Below are 19234 nucleotides of genomic sequence, written 5' to 3' on the forward strand. Positions count from 1 at the left end.
AACTATACCATGTGGCCTAGGTGTGAAGTAGGCTATCCCATCCAGGTTTGTGTAAGGGCATTCTATGATGATTGCAAAACCAGGAAATCACCATCAAATGGTGCATTTCTCAGAAATCCTCACCATTAACTGGCACATAACTGTAAGTGCTGGGCTCTTTCTTAGCTGAGGCTCTGCAGTTCTCTTTCCCTGTAACAAGAGTCATCTTGCTTTCAAGCTCCTTGAAATCTGGCCTTTTCTCATATTTTAGGTGTAAGTTTAAATATCTCTGAAAAAATATTTTTTTCTATTTATTAATCTGGTAAAAATTTGAGCAGGAGTTTTTTTGTTGTTGTTGTTTTGTTTGTTTGTTGTTAATGTACATCAGCCTGTCCAAGTGACCTTCATGGTGTCCAGTATCTAGTGTCGGGGAAGTTTTATAGAATTACCTCTGCTTTCAAAATTATTTACCAGAAGTGTGGATGAAAAAGAGTTTTTGTGGATAATTTCTTTGATAAATAAAACTTCAGCATAGTTTTTCAAGGTGAAAATTAATGCAATTTTTGTTTTGTTTTGTTCTGATTATTCAAGTCAGAGTCAGGTTGCTACAGCTTGTACTTAGCTGTGACATAGCAACAAATTCAGTCTGTGTGTACTGCTGTTAAATATTGTACTGTGCTGTTTACTTAATTGTTATAATTTCTCACTTCAGATTTAATTCTGAAAAGAACCCTAGGGAACAGGGTGAAAGCCGATATGGATTAAGGTCCTTAGAAAAGTATTCGTGACATAGTACATAATCGAGTGTGTATTCTGAACAAAGCAATCTTAAAAACTCAATTTGATTGATAATAGGTGACTGCATGTTATATTGGAATGGTGCTGCTCTTGTGATAGTAATTAAATATCTGTCTTGCTTTCATAAACCTTCATAATTTAGGAACTGTCTAAAGGTGAAACTGGACTCAGCAGGACTGTAATTTTATTTTACTACCTTTGAAAAAATACAGTGAGCTTTCTGTTAAAAAGGTAAATGGCATAGACATTAATGCTTCAAGTGCTGTCCTTACCCCATGGAGTTTTGCTTTGAGAGTATCTTTGTATAATAATGTCCCCACAAAATGTTTGGAGTTACAGATTCCTACCAAAGTTCATTAAAATAAGTTATATGCTATATGATACCTAGAAATTTCATAAACTTTCTCTTAGCTTTCTTCTGATTTCCATCCTATAAGGCCCTCATCTCTTCAAAAGAAATCCTGTGAATTCCATTTCTTAATGGCTGTAATACATACTCTCTATTAATTCAACATCAAATAATGACAATGTTATGTCATCACAGCCTTTAGTAGCTTCAAGACTAATTTTTATAAAGCTGTTTTGAAAAATCATCTTCCATAATGTGAATGCTCTGGCATATTTCAAAATGATTCCTTTTCCTTTCTCCCTGTAGGTAGAATAAAGGGGTTTTTCTCTCATGGTGAGGACCTGGGAGAGTTCCTGGTGGTAAACTCATAAAAGGTTGGGAGCCCTGATGATTAAGTCCTCCTGGAGTTTTTACTTCTCAGACTTGTCCACCCAGAGTCTCCAGGAGTTCATCAATCACAGTTTAGGCTTCCCTACTTCTGCCTTGGTTCCCAGGAAAAATTTTACTCATTGGTTTCTGCTCCAGTAAGTTGTGATTTATCCACTGGTTTGTCTCTCCAATTTGGGGGTAGTAGTTTGCCCTGTGAGCTCATTTCTTTTTGTGTGGACACAGCTGACTCCATCTCAAAAAGCTGACTTTGTTTTAAAATTAATCCACCTGACTCCTTGGCCCCCTCCCCTTTTCCCTGGGTAGACTCTAGAATGTGTGTAGAGAGTCCAGGTTAATCACAAACTATTAATCTTTTCTCCAACATTTAGCCCTTCCTCTGATGGGTCTTACGACTTCTTTTTATATTGAAAGCACTTTTGGGACAATCTTTGGTCAATGAGGGCTACTTTCCATGCTTTGGGAAAATCTCAGATAAATCATAAGATAGATTTTCTGGTACTTACCAGGTCTTTGAAGAAAACTGGTCTTTGTCAGAGAGCCTTAGTAGGTTTTCACTAAATAAATTAAGGATTTGATTTAGCAACCACCTCAGAATCATTTGTGAAACTTTAAAATTATAGATGCTTAGTTATTATAATACTAGAGGCCCGGTGCACAAAAATTTGTGCACTGGGCGTGGGGGGGGGGGTGTCCCTCAGCCTGGTCGGCGCCCAATCACAGTCCAGGACCCCTTGGGGGATGTCCACCTGTCGACATAGGCCCACTCCCTGGGGGATCAAGCCTAACCTTGCAGTCAGACATCCTTCTGGCAGCCAGGGAGCCCTCGGGGGATGTCCAACTAAAGGCTTAGGCCCCCAAGGGATCAGGTCTAAACCATTAGTTGGACATTCTTAGTGCTGCCACAGAGGTGGGAGAGGCTCCTGCCACCACTTCTACACTGGGCAGCCATGAGCCAGCTTCTGGCTCAGTGGCACTCCCCATATGGGTCTTCTGGGTCCCGCCCTGCCTTGACATTTTTTTTTTCTAAAACATTTCACTTTATTTAAAAGAAGCCAATATACAGGATATAAAGGGTATGATATTTACAACAGTACAGTAAATAGGTTGGTTTCCCGGTAGGATCAGTAGTCTTTCAGTAAGTATAAACCCTCCTTCCCCTTGATGCTCGACCCAGCTTGCAGACAAACAGCAACAGTGGGGTGGGATGGGACTGCAGGATAGAAAGTCTCCCTGAAGGGATTAAAAATCATGTAGATGCTAAAATGTCCACGAAGGGGTCTTGGGGGTGAGGGGTGCCTCTTCCTCATTCCTTTGAGGGCTTGGCAGCAGGAATGCTGAGGGATTTGCCCCAAACTAACACACGGTCCCCCCTGAGCCTGTAAATCTTCCACCCATGGAATATTCCCTTCCTGAGAGAATCAGCCCTAATCCCTCAGCCAGGGCCTGGAGGAGCCGCCCAGGCCGTGGGCACAGCCAGGACTGTGGACATTTCATGGCCTTCCCACTCCCACTCCAGCTGCCTAACAACTCTGCACTGCTCCCCTCGCCCACCTCCCCGTCACCCCATCAGGATGCCGTGCACAGGAGGGGACACTGGTTTTCCCATGCCCATTGGGAACTGGCTGTTTCTGTTTTCTGGGGTAAAAAGATTCCTGTGGGTCGGGTAAGCTCTCTGCTTGGCAAGAAGTTCTGAAATAGAGCCACTGACCACACCTACCTCCTCTGGGCATGGAGCAGCTCCGGCCCTCGGAGCTCATCTCTCCAGCAGAACCGAAGGGAAGACCGTGTGTACCCTTCTGTCCCTCACCTTTCACATGCCCAGAACCATCAGTGTCACACTTCCTAATTCCTATCACTGTATTTCATTAGTTTCATACTGTTTTACTAATCCTGAATCTAAACAGATTGGTTCAAAAGATCGACCTCTTCCCTGCCCCGCCTGGCTTCTCTGATCACCAGCTGGTTGGCGGGCCTTTGCCTCGGTTCTCGGATCCAGGGCTGGGGGCCGCCTTTACCCTTTACCCTTTACCCTGCCATCCAGCTCTTGCCTCCTGGGTTTCCCATCACTGCCATCACCGTTCTTCCTTCCTTCCCCTTTTGCCTCCCATCATTGAGCCTACGTATGCAAATTAACTGCCATCTTTGTTGGCGGTTAACCACCATCTTTCTTGGCAGTTAATTTGCATATCACCCTGATTAGACAATGAGAAGCATAGCAGAGGTACGGTTAATTACCCTTTTTGTCTTTTATTACATAGGATTATTGACTATATTTCCTATGCTGTACTTTACATCCTCATGGATATTCTAATCTGTACTTTTAAAAAAAATTTTATTGTTGAAAGTATTACATATGTCCCCTTAATCCCCCATTATCCTCTCCCAGCCTGCCCCAGGCCTTCATCGCCCTATTGCCTGTGTCCATTGGTTATGCTTATATGCATACAAGTTCTTCAGTTGATCTCTTACCTTCCCCCATCCTCCGCTTAGCCTCCCCTGCCTTCCCTCTGAGGTTTGAAAGTCTGTTTGATGCTTCTATGTCTCTGGATCTATTTCTGTTCATAAAATTATATTGTTCATTATATTCCACAAATGAGTGAGATCATGTGAGATGCCGGGGTCCAACCCCTGCAGGTCCAGGGGTCCCCAAAGGTGTGGACGGAGTCGGCGAAGAAGGAATGACACGGAGACAGCGTTCAGTTGATCAGCTGCCTAGCCAGGATCTCTAGCCCGGATCTCCAGCCAAGTTCTGGTCTGGATCTCCAGAGAGGTTCTGCTTTGGATCTCCAGGGAAGTTCTGTGGCCATGTTCCCCCGCTAGGCTCTCCAGCCAGGCTCCGTCCAGGCTCTCCAGCCAGGCTCAGTCACCAGGTTCTAGTCAGGTTCTCTTGCCAATTTCTGTAGTCAGGTTCAGTCCAGGATCTTTTGCCATGTTCTCTCCAGCGAAGTTCTTCTGTCTCTAGAGAACGTTCTGTGTAGGTTCTGTGCCTAGGCTCTGTCTCTCTTGGTCCTGTCTTCTGAGTTCTGTGTCCTTAGTTCTGTGTTCTGAGTTCTGTCTCTTTCTGTCTTGTTACATCTGTATTTATACCAGTTGATTCAATCCTATCAATCTCTATTACAAAGGTTAGGGCGTTTCTTATCTCCATTCCAGGGAGTAAAGATTATGTAGCTTAAGCATGATTGTTCATAGTTAAAGTGATTAATTACCCGCCTGGCACTTAGTTGAGGGGTTTTATTCCCTCCCTAACTTCAGGGGAAAATCCCTACCTGGGGATTCAACCTTTCTTGGAGAGGTGACCTTGGTTAAAACACAGCGCCAAGAAGGTGAGCAAACATATTAAGAACCGTATGCCATATATGCCAAGGTCAGCAAGGATGGACCGGCTCCCGGCAGTGATATTTATCTTTGTCTGACTGGCTTATTTTGCTTAGCATAATGCTCTCCAGGTCCATCCATGCTGTTGCAAGTGGTAAGAATTCCTTCTTTTTTACAGCAGCTTAGTATTCCATCATGTAGCTGTACCACAGTTTTTTAATCCACTCATCTGCTGATGGGCACTTAAGCTGCTTCCAAATCTTAGGTATCTAAGTTATATAGATGTCCAATCACTGGGTTGTGCACCTGAAACTATACTGTACCTCAATTCTAATAAAAAAATATTGTTTTAAAAATAAAATAAGGGTGTAGATGCTTAGGCCCTACTCCATTAAAATTTCGTTCATTCTTTTTTTTTTTTAACAAATTAAAAAACCCTTATTTTTGTCTTTATAACTCACAATTTAGAGATATGGATTTCAAGAAATTTGGGCAGATGATAGGGAAGCAGATAAACTAGGCCAATTTGATAGGCTAGAATATGGATGCAGCCTATTTGGGCAGCCCCCCCCCCTACCCTCCCCCCCTTTTTTTTAAGTAGAGGCTTTGAAGTCATTTTGATCTGGATTTTAATCCTGGCTTGGCTATTAACTTGAGTTTTTCCTTCCATGTTAAAAGCAGACCCTACAAATACCCATCAGGTTCTTGTAATGTTTAAAAACATGTAATGGAACTGACCAATAGCTGGCAAAGATTTAGTGCTGAGTAAATGTTTCTCTCATACAATTCCTCATCTGTACATGCCACAGTCACTACAAAAAACATGTAAGTGAACACAACTGAAAATGGTGGGGTTCCTCACACAGAGAGGCTAAACACTGATCATATATAGAGCAATAAACATGTATGGAGTTACAAAGAGAAATTGGTGGGATTATTTTAATTAAAATGAATGGTCCCTAGATTTTTATTATTATTTAGAGGCCTGGTGCACAAATTCATGCATGGGGGGAGGGTTCCCCTCAGCCTGGCATGCACCCTCTCCAATCCGGGACCCCTGGCTCCTAACTACTTGCTTGCCTACCAGCTTGATCGCCGCCTAACTGCTCCCCTGCTGGCCTGATGGCCCCCAACTGCCCTCCCCTGCTGGCCTCATGGCCCCTAACCACCTATGCCTTGGCCCCCACCACCGTGGCTTTGTCTGGAAGGAAATCAGACGGTCGGAAGATGTCTGGTCTCCAGGTCTAATTAGCATATTACCCTTTTATTAGTATAGATAGTTATTCCTAAACAAAAAAAGCATGCTTTGTTTTGTAAATGCTCTATCGGCAGCATTTATTTTACTAAGTGAAAAAAAAAATAATGTATGTGTTTGTGTATATAAAGATGGGATAATCTTATGCAAAGAAATGTCTTTTTACTTTTCTCTGTAATCTAAGTGGAGTATGCCCTGGTGTAGACACTATTTTCTTCTATGCATGTTCTTTTATTTTCTGAACCTTGTTCTATCTTGAACCATGCTGTGTAGCTTTGCTAAGTTTTCCCTGTGACAACATGGTTTTGAGCTTGTCAATCCATCAGGCATGATGACTGGGAAACATTTGAAAGAAGATACAAAATGTATTTACCAGGAAGCTGAAAATATAATGCAGTGTTTTCTACTGTCACTGTAAAAGAGCATGACAAATTTATTGTTATCCAGACTGCACAGTTGTCAGCTTTTCTACATACAGTGGTCACAGAGGCGCTTATGGTTGTCACTGGCAGTAGAACTTGAGGTATCTTTACAAAAACAACAAACACCCGTGCATTGCCAAAAAGGGAAGTGCCCATTATTCCTAGTGAGACAACAGATTTCAAAAGGCCTGTGACTTGTTCACTACGTGGTTGGACAACTTTGTCAACAAGGTTAATTATTATGTTGCTTTGATAGGTATTGGGGACAGGTAGGTTGGTTTCTTTCCATTTCATCGCAGTTTCTAGCTAGTTTTCCTACAAATGTGTGCAGCTGGTTGTAGAGGGATCACATTAAAGAGTATCTATCTACTATCAAAGTAAAAGACAAGAAAAATAAATTTTCCAGGAAGACTACCTTGTGGGAGCCTTGTGCAAAATGCTGGGGGGGGGGGGACGTAGGTGTATGCAGAAAGACCCTGATTTTCAAGACACTCACAATGTCTGGGTGGGCAAAATAAAAGCTCCAATATACGTGTACTTTGTGCTAGGATAAAGCTGCACACAGAGGTGTTCAGGAGTCAGGAAAGGCTTATTTGCTGAGATGAAAACTATTGCTGGGTACAATGCAGGAGAAAGGTGGTAGGAAAGGGCATTTCATTTTATTTTGTAATCCTCACCAGAGGATATTTTTTCCATTGATTTTTTTTTTAGAGAGAGTGGAAGGGAGGGGGAGAGACAGACAGAGAGAAACATCGATGTGAGAAATACACATCGATTGGTTGCAGGGCTGGGAATAGGTACATGCCCTTGACTGGAATCAAACCCAGGACCCTTCAGTCTGAGGGCTAATACTCTATCCACTGAGCAAAACAGGCCAGGACAGGAAAGGGCATTTTAGACACAAGGCCACTGAGGCAAGAATGGGTATAGGGCTTTTGGCGAGGTGGTGGTTCTTTGTGGCTGAGGTTTGAGTAGAGACATTCATGGCAATAGGTGATGCAGATAGGGAGGAGTCAGGTCAGAAAGTTTCTCCATACCACAAGAAGAGCCTACCTTTTACCCTGAAAATTATGGGGTGCCTGTATGATGGTGATAAACTCATTTGCAGAGAAGTTTCATAGCAGCATGAAAAATAAATAGGATGAGAATAATATTAGAATTAAACCTCTTTGGTTAAGTGCTATACTACTGTTACTAAGCTTTTACTCCCCAGAGTGATTCCTACAAATGTTGCAAGAAGAGGATGTTAAATTACACAGGAACAGATCACTACTATTTCTGTAACCAAGGACAAATAATACACCCTCAAAAGCAAGCCAGATTCATGTCTGCCTCCAGGGACACTCCTCATTAAATAACAGCAGCATTATGGCACTGGATAGGAGAGAAAAACCACGCTGGACAGGAGGACTCGTGGAGGAAAGGCATTTTCAGCTGTTAGAGAACAGGGTACACCTTCTGCTACTTGGTCCAGGAATGCAGTCCCAGATGCTGCTGAGAAAAGCCTTCTGGCCCTCTTGGTAGGGCCTCTCATTATTGCTTCTTACTTCAGAGCTGTCTGCCATTATCTGAAACTCACATATCTGCTTGAATTCAGACGAAATCAAGAAATAAACTAGCCCATTAAATTATAGAAAGTTGCTCTCAATATGTTCTAAGCTTTGGCTTTCACAAGTCCCTGAAAACAATACAATGTGGCATGAAGACATTTAGAAAATATCAATATGATTCCAACCTTTTTGCTTCAATAACTGTCTTAATACTTATAGGGGTGTGTTTTAGGAAAGAAGAATGGACTTACTCCATGTTCTAGAAGACAGACTTAGGTGTTTGGGATGGGGGCGATTGACAGGGAAATATACTTTATTTCAAAATAATAAAAGTATTTCTAAACACCCAGAGCTTCTCTATTCGAAAAAGCACTAAGGTTTTTTTGGCAGGAAGTGTTTAGATTAGATGTGTGTTAGTTTGGAAATTGTCTCCAATTTGTGTAGTTTTTATTGTGTTTTTTAAAAATAATTTCTGTTTTATTGAGGCACACCCATGTAGCCAACACTCAGGTCTTAAAATAAAATCTTACATAATAAAGAAAAAAGTAAAAAAACATAAAAATTGTAATGACTTTTTTACAACATTAAGTGTACAGTATATTTAGTAAAAAGCCTGTCTTCTCTGGAGATTATGCCTTTTCTATTTTTGTGGGTTAAGATACCCCTTCCATTGGGAAATAATATTTGTACATCTTTGGCTTTCTTGATTGATGTTTTTACTGCCTTTAACTAGACAAAATGATGAGTTATCAAAATAACATTGACTTCCCTGGATAGTGTATCTTTCATTCGTCCGAAAATCCCAGAGTGTAAATAACTACCTATAAGAGATGGTGCCAAGGGTGTTTGTTTATTGGCTAGATGAGGAATAGAATAACCTCATCTATGTCAAACCTGGAAATAGAACCAAGTAAATATAATTTTATTTCAAGTTAAATGACATCTTTTCCCTCTCTATTTCTTTGTCTTATTTAATAAAAACATTTTTTATTGTTGTTCTATAAGAAAACAACTCTAATGTACATATTTGTTTTTGCCCTGCGCAGTATGGCTCATTTGGTTGAGGTAGCACAATGCACCAAAAGCTCACAGATCAGGGGACATACCTGGGGTTCAGCTTGATCCCCATTAGGGGTGTACAGGAGGCAGCCAATTGATGTTTCTCACATCCATGTTTCTTTCTCTCTCCCTCTTCCTTCCTCTCTCTATAAAAATCAATAAAACATTTTAAATGTACATATTTGTTTTTTACATTTATTTTTATTTAACAAATGTGTTTTCTTCCTTTAAAAAACTTTGGCCTGCTTCTCAGTGTCTCAGGAGATTTTAGAATCCTTAATGTAGCATATGGCTTCATATTTAAGAAATAATTTATTAATTTAATAATTAAATAAACTGTAAGTAAATTCAATACGGACACTTGCAGTTACTGCTTGAATAAATTATACTTCTAAATTTAATAGAGCAAATATAAGGATTTTATAGAAAGTCAAGAGGCATACAATATATGTAATGCTTCTATATAAGTTTAAATCTATAAAGAATTTTTAAAGAGCACTGTATGTTTTAATGTGAAATTTTTTCCTTAAATATCACTAATATTTCTGCTTATAATACTATTGTAATCAGTTATATTAGACAAATTGGTAATATCTTGCCTGTTACACCATGGACAGCAGCTCTTTTATATGAGAAGACTATGTAAAGAAAGAAATAAAATACCATTAATAATAATAAACCACTTTGCCATGATTTCAACTTGTCCAGAAATTTTACAGTACAAGAAAGGACCATTGAAAATTGATTTCTACTCCTGGAAAAGCAACTCAAAACCACATTACTGATGACAAGTTAGCTACATTATCTTTGCTTACAGACAGATAGGGATGTAGAGAATAATGGTTGAGCAGAACTTACTGTTTTTCCAATCAACAACACTGGCTGACATGCTTTATCTAGCAGCCTTGAGTAATGTCCTCATTTTTCAAAATTCTATTATTATGTGCCTGTTCAAGTCCAGGAATACAGTTGTGTCCCTTTTGCCAGTTTGCTATAGATAAAAAGAAAAGCCTACCAATATAAGTCTAGATAACTGATACATAACTTATGAATCTATTATTTCTCATGATGGGCAAAATAGATCAAAATGAAGCATCCAGGAAAGGAGGACATTGGACATATGGTAAGTGGATTAAACAGATAAGCCAGTTTTGTACCATGTGCAAATAAAGCCTCTGAAATGTTATTCAAAGTCTGTCTAAAATCATTGAAAAATGAAAGAGAAAATGGTATTCAATTTAATAAATGTTTACTGAGTACATCCTATGTCTTGGACATTATGAAAAATTCTGAGTAGAATACAAGGAAAAGTATACCACAGACAACTGGGAAAATACACTATTGTCTACACTAATAAAGGAGAAACATGCAACATGGTGTCACTCCACTACACCCACCAGCCAATCAGGATGAGTATGGAAATTAACCTAACAAAGATGGCAGTTAATTTGCACATGCAGGCATGGAGTGAGGACTGAAGGCTCCGGCTGGAGTGAAGACTGAAGGCTGGAGAGCCTCATTGTGGCCTGAGGGGAGAAGCCAAGCCTCGCTATTCTCCACTGTGGCCGGACCAAAGGCCTGAGTCCAGGGTGCCGGAGGAAAACCAGTGCTAGCAGCCAGGGGAAGGAAGGCCTATTGCGCAAATCTTCGTGCGACAGGCTTCTAGTATTGTTATAATTATGGAACTTAACCTTGTAGCTCTACTGACATGCAGTCTTTGAAATTACTCCCCACTCCCCAAATATAAAACAATTTTAAACATTTTAGGCAAAGAGTATTCAAATTGAAATAAGATGTAGTATTTACAATTATTAAACCATCCAAAATTAAACACAGAATTCTTCAGTGCTGAAGAGATTGTGATAAAAATGCAGCAATTATATATTATAAGTGATACTGTAAATTGGCACAATCTTTTTCAAAGATTATTACAAAATGCTTTTAATGAGAAGTACATTGTTCATATCCCTTGAAACATTAATGGATCTTGTATTACTGGCAATTCATTCCAAAAAATAATTCTTCAGAAAAAAAAGCTACATGGACTAAGATGCCTGCTGTAAACTTTTTTTAAAAATGAGATCATTATAAATGTAAAATATGAAGATACTAAGGAAGTTCTAGAACACCAACTGAATATACTATTATCATAAACATTTCTGTTATGAAAATAATTTAGCAAATTTTAGAATGATTTTTATAAGTCAGAAAAAAAAAAACAAGCACAAAAAACTCCATTAAAATCTTGATGACGGTATTAGAAAGTTTCTAAGTTAGCCAAGATGTAAGGAAACAGATCAAAGGGAGAAGGGAAACTAACAGGGTGCACCCAACTGTCTGCATGCAGTTTTTCCTCTTAGGGCATTTGCTCAGTTTCAGCAAAGGTCAGGAGGCCAAAAGGTCCAGACGCTGGCTGACTAGATACTGCCAGAGAAGCCAGTAGAGGTTCAAGGCAACCTCCTTGGGCTAGAAGATGAGGTTGGGCCTTCCAAAGCAGCCTGGATTTGAAAGTTTCAGATCTCAGTGAGAAGAAAGGTGCAAAAAAGTCAGCTTGACACTGGCACATGTTTAAGCACCAAAACATTTGCCATTTCAGCTGCATATGCCAAAAAGCTAAGAAATCAAGCCAAACGTGACTCTGAAGCAGAGTAGAATATAAGTTTTCTAGCACTTAGAAAAAAAATACAATTTAGAAATCACCAAGCCTGAGGTCTTTAAAATATAACTCAGTCTGTCATTTGGGACTCCAGGAACATGGGTTAGGGGAAACAAAGAGAAATTCAAGCCTACTAATGACTGAAAACCAGATTCTAGTTCGTTTAGTTCAGCATTAGATTGAGGTGATCTGCCTTTTGTTGCCTATCAGAGAATGGAGTAAATCATCTCCCAAATGAGATAATATTGTCCTGAGCCCACAAATTTTCAGATGTAACATCTGCCATTAAAAAATATTTTTTGACATACCAAGAAACAGGATCAAGAGAAAGAACAGGCAACACAAACAAATGCAAACTCTTCAGAGAACTATAAGAGAAGTCAGAGTTGCAAAGCTAACATTCATGATATCCACATGGACAAGAGGTTCAGAGATAGAAAGGGGGATGAAGGTATATAAGACATTCTGAGTTAGGAATGAGATAATGCACTTTTGGTTATTGCAGGATGATAAGAAGATCAGGTGTTTTTGTTTAACAAATAAGTTTGTCCTGCCATTTAGGCAGGTAAAAAGATTATTGCTGACAACCTCTTATTATGAGCAAGGCCCCTGATTCCAGTTCTTCCATGTAGTTCAAGGGAGTGGCAAAAGTTTCTGTTGAGTCTGAAGCTAAAATTGCCTTTAGATCAAAATAATCCACATACACTGAGGTACATTTTGGCATTGCTCATTCTGAACCCCCAGAATATATATGGAGAAAAAGAACACTTAACTCCTATGTTATACAATAAGCATAAATTAATTGAGATTTTATAGACCTAAACATAAATACCAAAAGTGTACATTTTTCAGAAGAAAGAGAATGTACATTTGACTACTAGGAAGGTAAAAGTTGCTTAAAACAAAGATAACAATTAATGACCACAAAACGAAATTTGATAAATAGGCTTTAATATTACTAAAAACTTCTGTCATCCAAAGATAGTATTAATAAAGCCCTTGCCTGGTAGCTCAGTTGGTTAGAGTGTTGTTTTGATATGCCAAGGTTGCAGTTTCGACCCCCTAGTCAGGGCACATACAAAAATGAACCAATGAGGTCATAAACAGTGGAACAACAAATTGATCTCTCTCTCTCTCTCTCTCATTCCTCTCTCTCTCTAAAAATCAATCAATAAAATAAAATAAAAAGACATCATTAACAAAGTGAAATAAATTTAATAGGAAAACAAAAGAGTAGGAGACAGTATTTCTAAAATGATACCTAACAAAAAACTGGTATGCAGGATACATTAAAGAATTCTGACAACTCAAAGCAGAATGGCAAACAATCCAATTTAAACTGAGATAAGGAATTGAATAATCACTTTGCAAAAGAACATATACAAATGACCCAAAATTCCCATCTTCAGTATTTACCCAAGAGAAAAGAAGGCATGTCCATGAGAAGACTTGTACAAGCATATTCACAGGAGCTTTATTCACAATAGCCAGAAAATGAAAATAACCCAGATGCCCTTCAACTAGGAGAATGTATCAACAATTGTGATATAATCATACAATGGAATAATATCTACTAATAAATAAGGAGTAAGCTTTTTTTATACCAGTAACAATATGGATAAATCTCCAGGCAATATAGTCTTTCATGGTTTAGAAATTTCCATATTACAATAATATCAATTGTTACCTAGGTTTACTGCAATCTCCGTCAAAATTATAGTAGGATTTTATTTTTGTGGAAAGGACAAGGTACTCTAAAATATATACGGAAGTGCAAAGAGCAAACAATAGCCAAGGCAATCTTGAGCAGGCCAAAACTTGAGGGCTTATACTGCCACTAATCAAGGTTTAATATAAAAGCTACAGTCATAAATAGAGTGCTGTGTTGGTGTCAGGATAGACTCACAGACCAAAGAAATAGAGTCTCAAAACTGACACTAGTGCAGTGGGGAAAAAAAATGATTTTTTAAATAATGATGTTAGGTCATTTATATGGGAAATAGTGCAACTGAAACTCTACCTCCAGTCTCACACAAAAATTTATTTGCAATGTACTGTTGATATAAATGCAAAGGATAAAACCTGATGTTTCTAGCAATAAAATAACATGAGAAAATATCTTTATGACTGAGATAAGCAAAGATTTCTTGAACAGAATGCAAAAACCTAACAATGAAAGAAAATACTGATAAATTAGATGGAATTAAAATTAAGTTATTTTTTTTTCTTCAAAAGACACCATTAGAGAGTGAGAAAGCAAACCATAGAGTGCAAAAAATATCTGTAATGCAAATATCTGAAAAAAAGACTCGAACCCAGAATTAAAACAAAAACAAGAACACAATAAAAAAATAATAATATTCCTAAAAATATTTAAGGAAAAGGACAAGAAACCCAATAGCACCAGCACAGCTAAAATAAAAGTGCTCAGTAACACCTCGTGCTGGCAAGGACATGAGGGAACTGCAACTCACACTAGCTAATTGTGGAAATGTAATTCAATATCACAACTTGGGAAGCTGTCTTATAGTAGCAACAGCTGAAAATAAGTAGACCTAATAACCAAGTAATCATCTTCTCGGGTATATGCCTAACAGAAATGTTCTTATATTTGCAATATGGCCATACACAAAAATATTTATAAGAGCTTCATTTTTAATAGTCCTGTGCTTGACATACCTCAAATGTCTATCTATATTAAATTGAAAAATACATTTGTATTCATATAATGTAATATTATTCAGCAATGTTAATAAATAAGTTGCTCCTATATGAAAAACATGTATGAGTCTAATATGCACAATGTTGAACAACAAAAGCCAGACCCAAAGGAGTACCTACTCTATGATTACATTTATATATATTTCAAAAACAAAAGAGAAACTAATCAACAGTAATAGATGCTACTACAATAGTTACCTTAGGGTTAAGGACTAGGTGTAAGGGTCTTCAGTGGTGTTTGGTAGTTAAGTCTATGGAACAAAAGATGTGCATATACTATCATATGAATAAACTTATAGGCTAACAGCTCTCAGATGCTTTTATTCTTTCTACTCATCCCCTACCTAGCTCACCACTTTTTCAATGCAGATGACTTTGATTTCATAGAGACAACTTATCCTATATAATAAAGAGCTAATATGCTAATTAGACTGAACAGCAGAACGATCTTCCAGACGAACCCAGGGCAGTGAGGGGCTGTGAGGGCCCAGCCCGTTTGCACAAATTTTGTGCATTGGGCCTCTAGTTAAGAATAAGAGTGATCTTATATTAAGAATGCTCTTTAACTTCTTCTGCCACATATATGAACACCTATATACATACAAATATCATTTTCCCCCTTTTTTTAAAAATATATTTTATTGATTTTTCACAGAGAGGAAGGGAGAGAGACAGAGAGAGTTAGAAACATCAGTGAGAGAGAAACATCGATGCACATCCTGTGCCCGCAACCCAGGTACATGCCCTTGACCGGAATCGAACCCAGGACCTCTCAGTCCACAGGCTGATGCTCTATCCACTGAGCCAAACCGGTCTCGGCCATTTTCCCCTTTTAAAGCCAATCACACCCTTTATGATCTCTGTGTGGTAATCTTTATATCCACCAGGATACAGAATTTGCACCAATATTATTTCTTCTTAACATTTATTGTCATGCTATATCTTATATGACTAGGGATGATGCTCTTTTAATACCAAATTAAAAAAAAAAACGACCTCCCAAACATTATTGATCCTCTATCTTCATTCAGTTATTAATTCCTTTTTCTCCTACAATTCTTCAGTGTTACTTCCAAAGAATAATTAACAATTATGGTCTTTTTTCTTTGTGTTTGTAGTATGTACTATGGCTATATAAAATATTTCCCCAAACCTAGTGGCCTAAAACATGTATAATATTTCATCTGCAATTTGAGAAGTGCTCAATTGGGATAGCTCATCTCTGCTTCAGATGTATCAGCTGAAACTGCTCAAAAGCTAGGGGCTAAAATCATTCAAAGGAGTGCTCATTCAAGCGGTTAGTGTTGGTGTGAGCACTGAGATGTTAGCTGGGTCTGTTGGCCAGAATACCTACTCTCCATATGACCTAGGCTTCCTCACAATGTGCTTGGTAGGTTTCAAGAACCAGATATGATATACGTGAGAGAGAGAGAGGGAGAGAGAGGGAGAGAGAGAGAGAGAGAGAGAGAGAGAGAGAGAGAGAGAGAGAGAACCTTTATTTCCTTTTATGATCTGAACTTGGAAGAACACACAGCATCACTTCTGTTGTATACTGTTCATTGAGACAGTCACAAAGTCCTACTCTGGTTTGAGGAAACAGACTCTACCTTTGATGGAGTGCAACAAGATCTGGGAGAAGATTTAAGATCAGAAATATTGCTGTGCCCACTTTTGGAAAAAAGAAATCTATTTTTTTTTTTAATATTTTTTATTGATTAAGATATTACATATGTGTACCCTCTATCCCCCCCCCCCCCGCTCATCCCCTCACCCCCCCCGTTGTCCGTGTCCATTGGTTAGGCCTATATGCTTGCATATAAGTCCTTTGGTTGATCTTTCCCCCTTGCCCCCACCCTCCCCTACCTTCCCTCCAAGTCCTGACAGTCCAATCAATGCCTCTCCGTCTCTGGATCAGTCCTTGTTCATCAGTTTATGTTGTTTATTATATTCCACAAATGAGTGAGATCCTGTGGTATTTATCCGCTCTCCAGTTCCATCCATGCTGTGGCAAATGGTAAGAGTTCCTTTTTCTTCTTCCTCTTCTTAAAGAATACCTTTCAGCATTTCATATAATGCTGGTTTGGTGGTGATGAACTCCTTTAGCTTTTTCTTATCCGTGAAGCTCTTTATCTGACCTTCCATTCTGAATGATAGCTTTGCTGGATAAAGTAATCTTGGTTGCAGGTTCTTGCTATTCATCTCTTTGAATATTTCTTGCCACTCTCTTCTGGCCTGCATGGTTTCTGTTGAGAAATCAGCTGACAGTCGAATGGGTACTCCCTTGTAGGTAACTGACTGTCTTTCTCTTGCTGCTTTTAAGATTCTCTCTTTATCTTTTGCTCTTGGCATTTTAATTATGATGTGTCTTGGTGTGGTCCTCTTTGGATTCCTTTTGTTTGGGGTTCTCTGCGCTTCCTGGACTTGTAAGTCCATTTCTTTCACCAGGTAGGGGAAGTTTTCTGTCATTATTTCTTCAAAAACGTTTTCGATATCTTGCCCTCTCTATCCTTCTGGTACCCCTATAATTCTGATGTTGGTACGCTTGAAGTTGTCCCAGAGGTTCCTTACACTATCTTCATATTTTTTGAATCTCTTTTCTTTTTTCTTTTTCGGTTGGGTATTTTTTGTTTCTTTGTATTTCAAATCTTTGACTTGATTCTTGGGATCCTCTTGTCTGCTGTTGGATCTCTGTAAATTATTCTTTATTTCAGTCAGTGTATGCTTAATTTCTAGTTGGTCCTTTTTCATGTCCTCCATGGTCTCACTATACTCCTTGAGGGATTCATTAAATTTATCGGCGGTTTCCATAAAATTCTTGAAAAACCTTATAAACGTGGCCTTGAACTCTATATCCAGTCGTTTGCTTTCCTCCGTTTCTGCCATTTGTGACCTTTTTCTTTGTCTCCGCATTTTGGCTGCTTCCCTGTGTTGATAGAGTGGCCCTGCGCGCCAGGTGTCCTGTAGGGCCCAGTGGCTCAGCCTCCCCAGTTACCTGGGGTAGACACTCTTGGTGCACTCTTGGTGCCTTGGTTGTTGTAGGATCACTGGGAGGAATTGACCTCCAGGCCAATTGGCTGTGGGAATCAGCTGTGTCTGGAGTGGGAGAATGGTCCCCCTCTGACCACTGGGTAGAGTGGCTCCTGGATCTCAGGAGGTGCTAATTCAGCCCCTGCCTGAGGCCACACAGCAGGAGCCATGAAGAGGCTCAGCTGTGAAGCGATGCAAGCCGCTGAGGGGCCTTGGGCCTTCTCTTGGAAGTTCCGGGTCTGCCTGGCTGGGCTGTAGTTAGGTACATTCACATGCAAAAGCCTCTGCTGCAGCCTGGGTGGGGCGGGGTCTCAGGGAGTAAGGGTGGTAAAAGCAGCTATGGTGATTCTCCGCGCCCGGAGCCGCGCGTCTCAGTGTCCCGGTAACGGCTGCAAGCGCCTCTGAGGGAAAGCCGCCCTCAAGTTCGCCCGCTGCCGCCTGACAGACCAGCCTCTCCCCGTATGAGCCCTGGGTCCCCAGAGACCCGCTGGAACCGGAGTTCAGAGCAGTCGGGAGCTTGTGATTCAAAAAGACAGCCGCGTCCTCAGGCGCCACCCCCCTTTCTGCGCGCGCGAGCCGCCCCCGTACCTCTGCACTTCACCTACGCAGCTCCCCTGGCTCTCAGCGTGCCCCGGTTTTCTTCTAGTTGTAGAAATTACACTCAGCCAGCCTTCCTGTTGTTCTGGACGATGTTTGCTCTGACCCTTGCGGTATTCTTCAATTGTTGTGTGAGGCGACAATTTCCCGGTGTTTATCTATGCCGCCATCTTAGTTTCTCCAATCCACGAATTATTCAAAGAAATCTATTATCACCTGGCTGGTATGACTTAGTGGTTGAGTGTCAACTATGAACCAGAAGTTCATGGTTCCATTCCTAGTCAGGGCACATGCCTGCGTTGTGGTCTCCAGTGTGGAGTGTGCAGGACGGAGCTGATCAATGATTCTCTCTCATCATTGATGTTTCTATCTCACTCTCCCACTCCCTTCCTCTTTGAAATCAATAAAAAAATATATTTTTAAAAGTATATCATCATGTTTCATATATACTTCAAACTTCTATAGTTAGATTATAGTCCCCACCATTGAAATGAAACTTCTTGCAAATATCATAGGCAACTCAATAATTGTCAAATCATATGGTATTTCTTATCTCCTAATCTTATTTTATCTACCTGCAACATTTGGAAGGGTTAACCACTTTTTTTCTTTTTGAAACACTTCTCCTTTGGTTTCCTTGGCATCAGTATCTACTGATTCCCCTTGTGTTATATGGATGTGCCTTCTCAGGCTCCATTTGAAGTTCTTTATTGTCTACCTATCTTTTATATTTTGATATTTCTGGAAGTTTAATCCTTAGGTCTCCTCTCATCACTCTAATCTCTGTAAGTAGTCACATATGGTGCCATTATTTAATTTACTTTTTATATGTAGGTGATCCATAAATGTCTTGATTTCTGCAATCCAAGTTGAATCAACATACCAACTATGTGATAGACTTCTGTATTTTTATGTCCTACAGGTAACTCAAATTCTACTTCTTCAAAACCAACCTTATCTTACCCATCTAGTACTCCCTTCTCCTCCCCCCAACCATGCCTCCCCACCTATCTTTCTAGTGGCTGGATGTCATTCCTCCCTTTTCCAAGTTTGAATATTATATTAGTAGTCATGCTCCATTCTAATCATTTCCAGCTCCTTCTAATCTCTCTGCTG

Source organism: Myotis daubentonii, chromosome 3 (genome assembly GCF_963259705.1).
Source record: "Myotis daubentonii chromosome 3, mMyoDau2.1, whole genome shotgun sequence".
NCBI classification, from domain to species: domain Eukaryota; kingdom Metazoa; phylum Chordata; class Mammalia; order Chiroptera; family Vespertilionidae; genus Myotis; species Myotis daubentonii.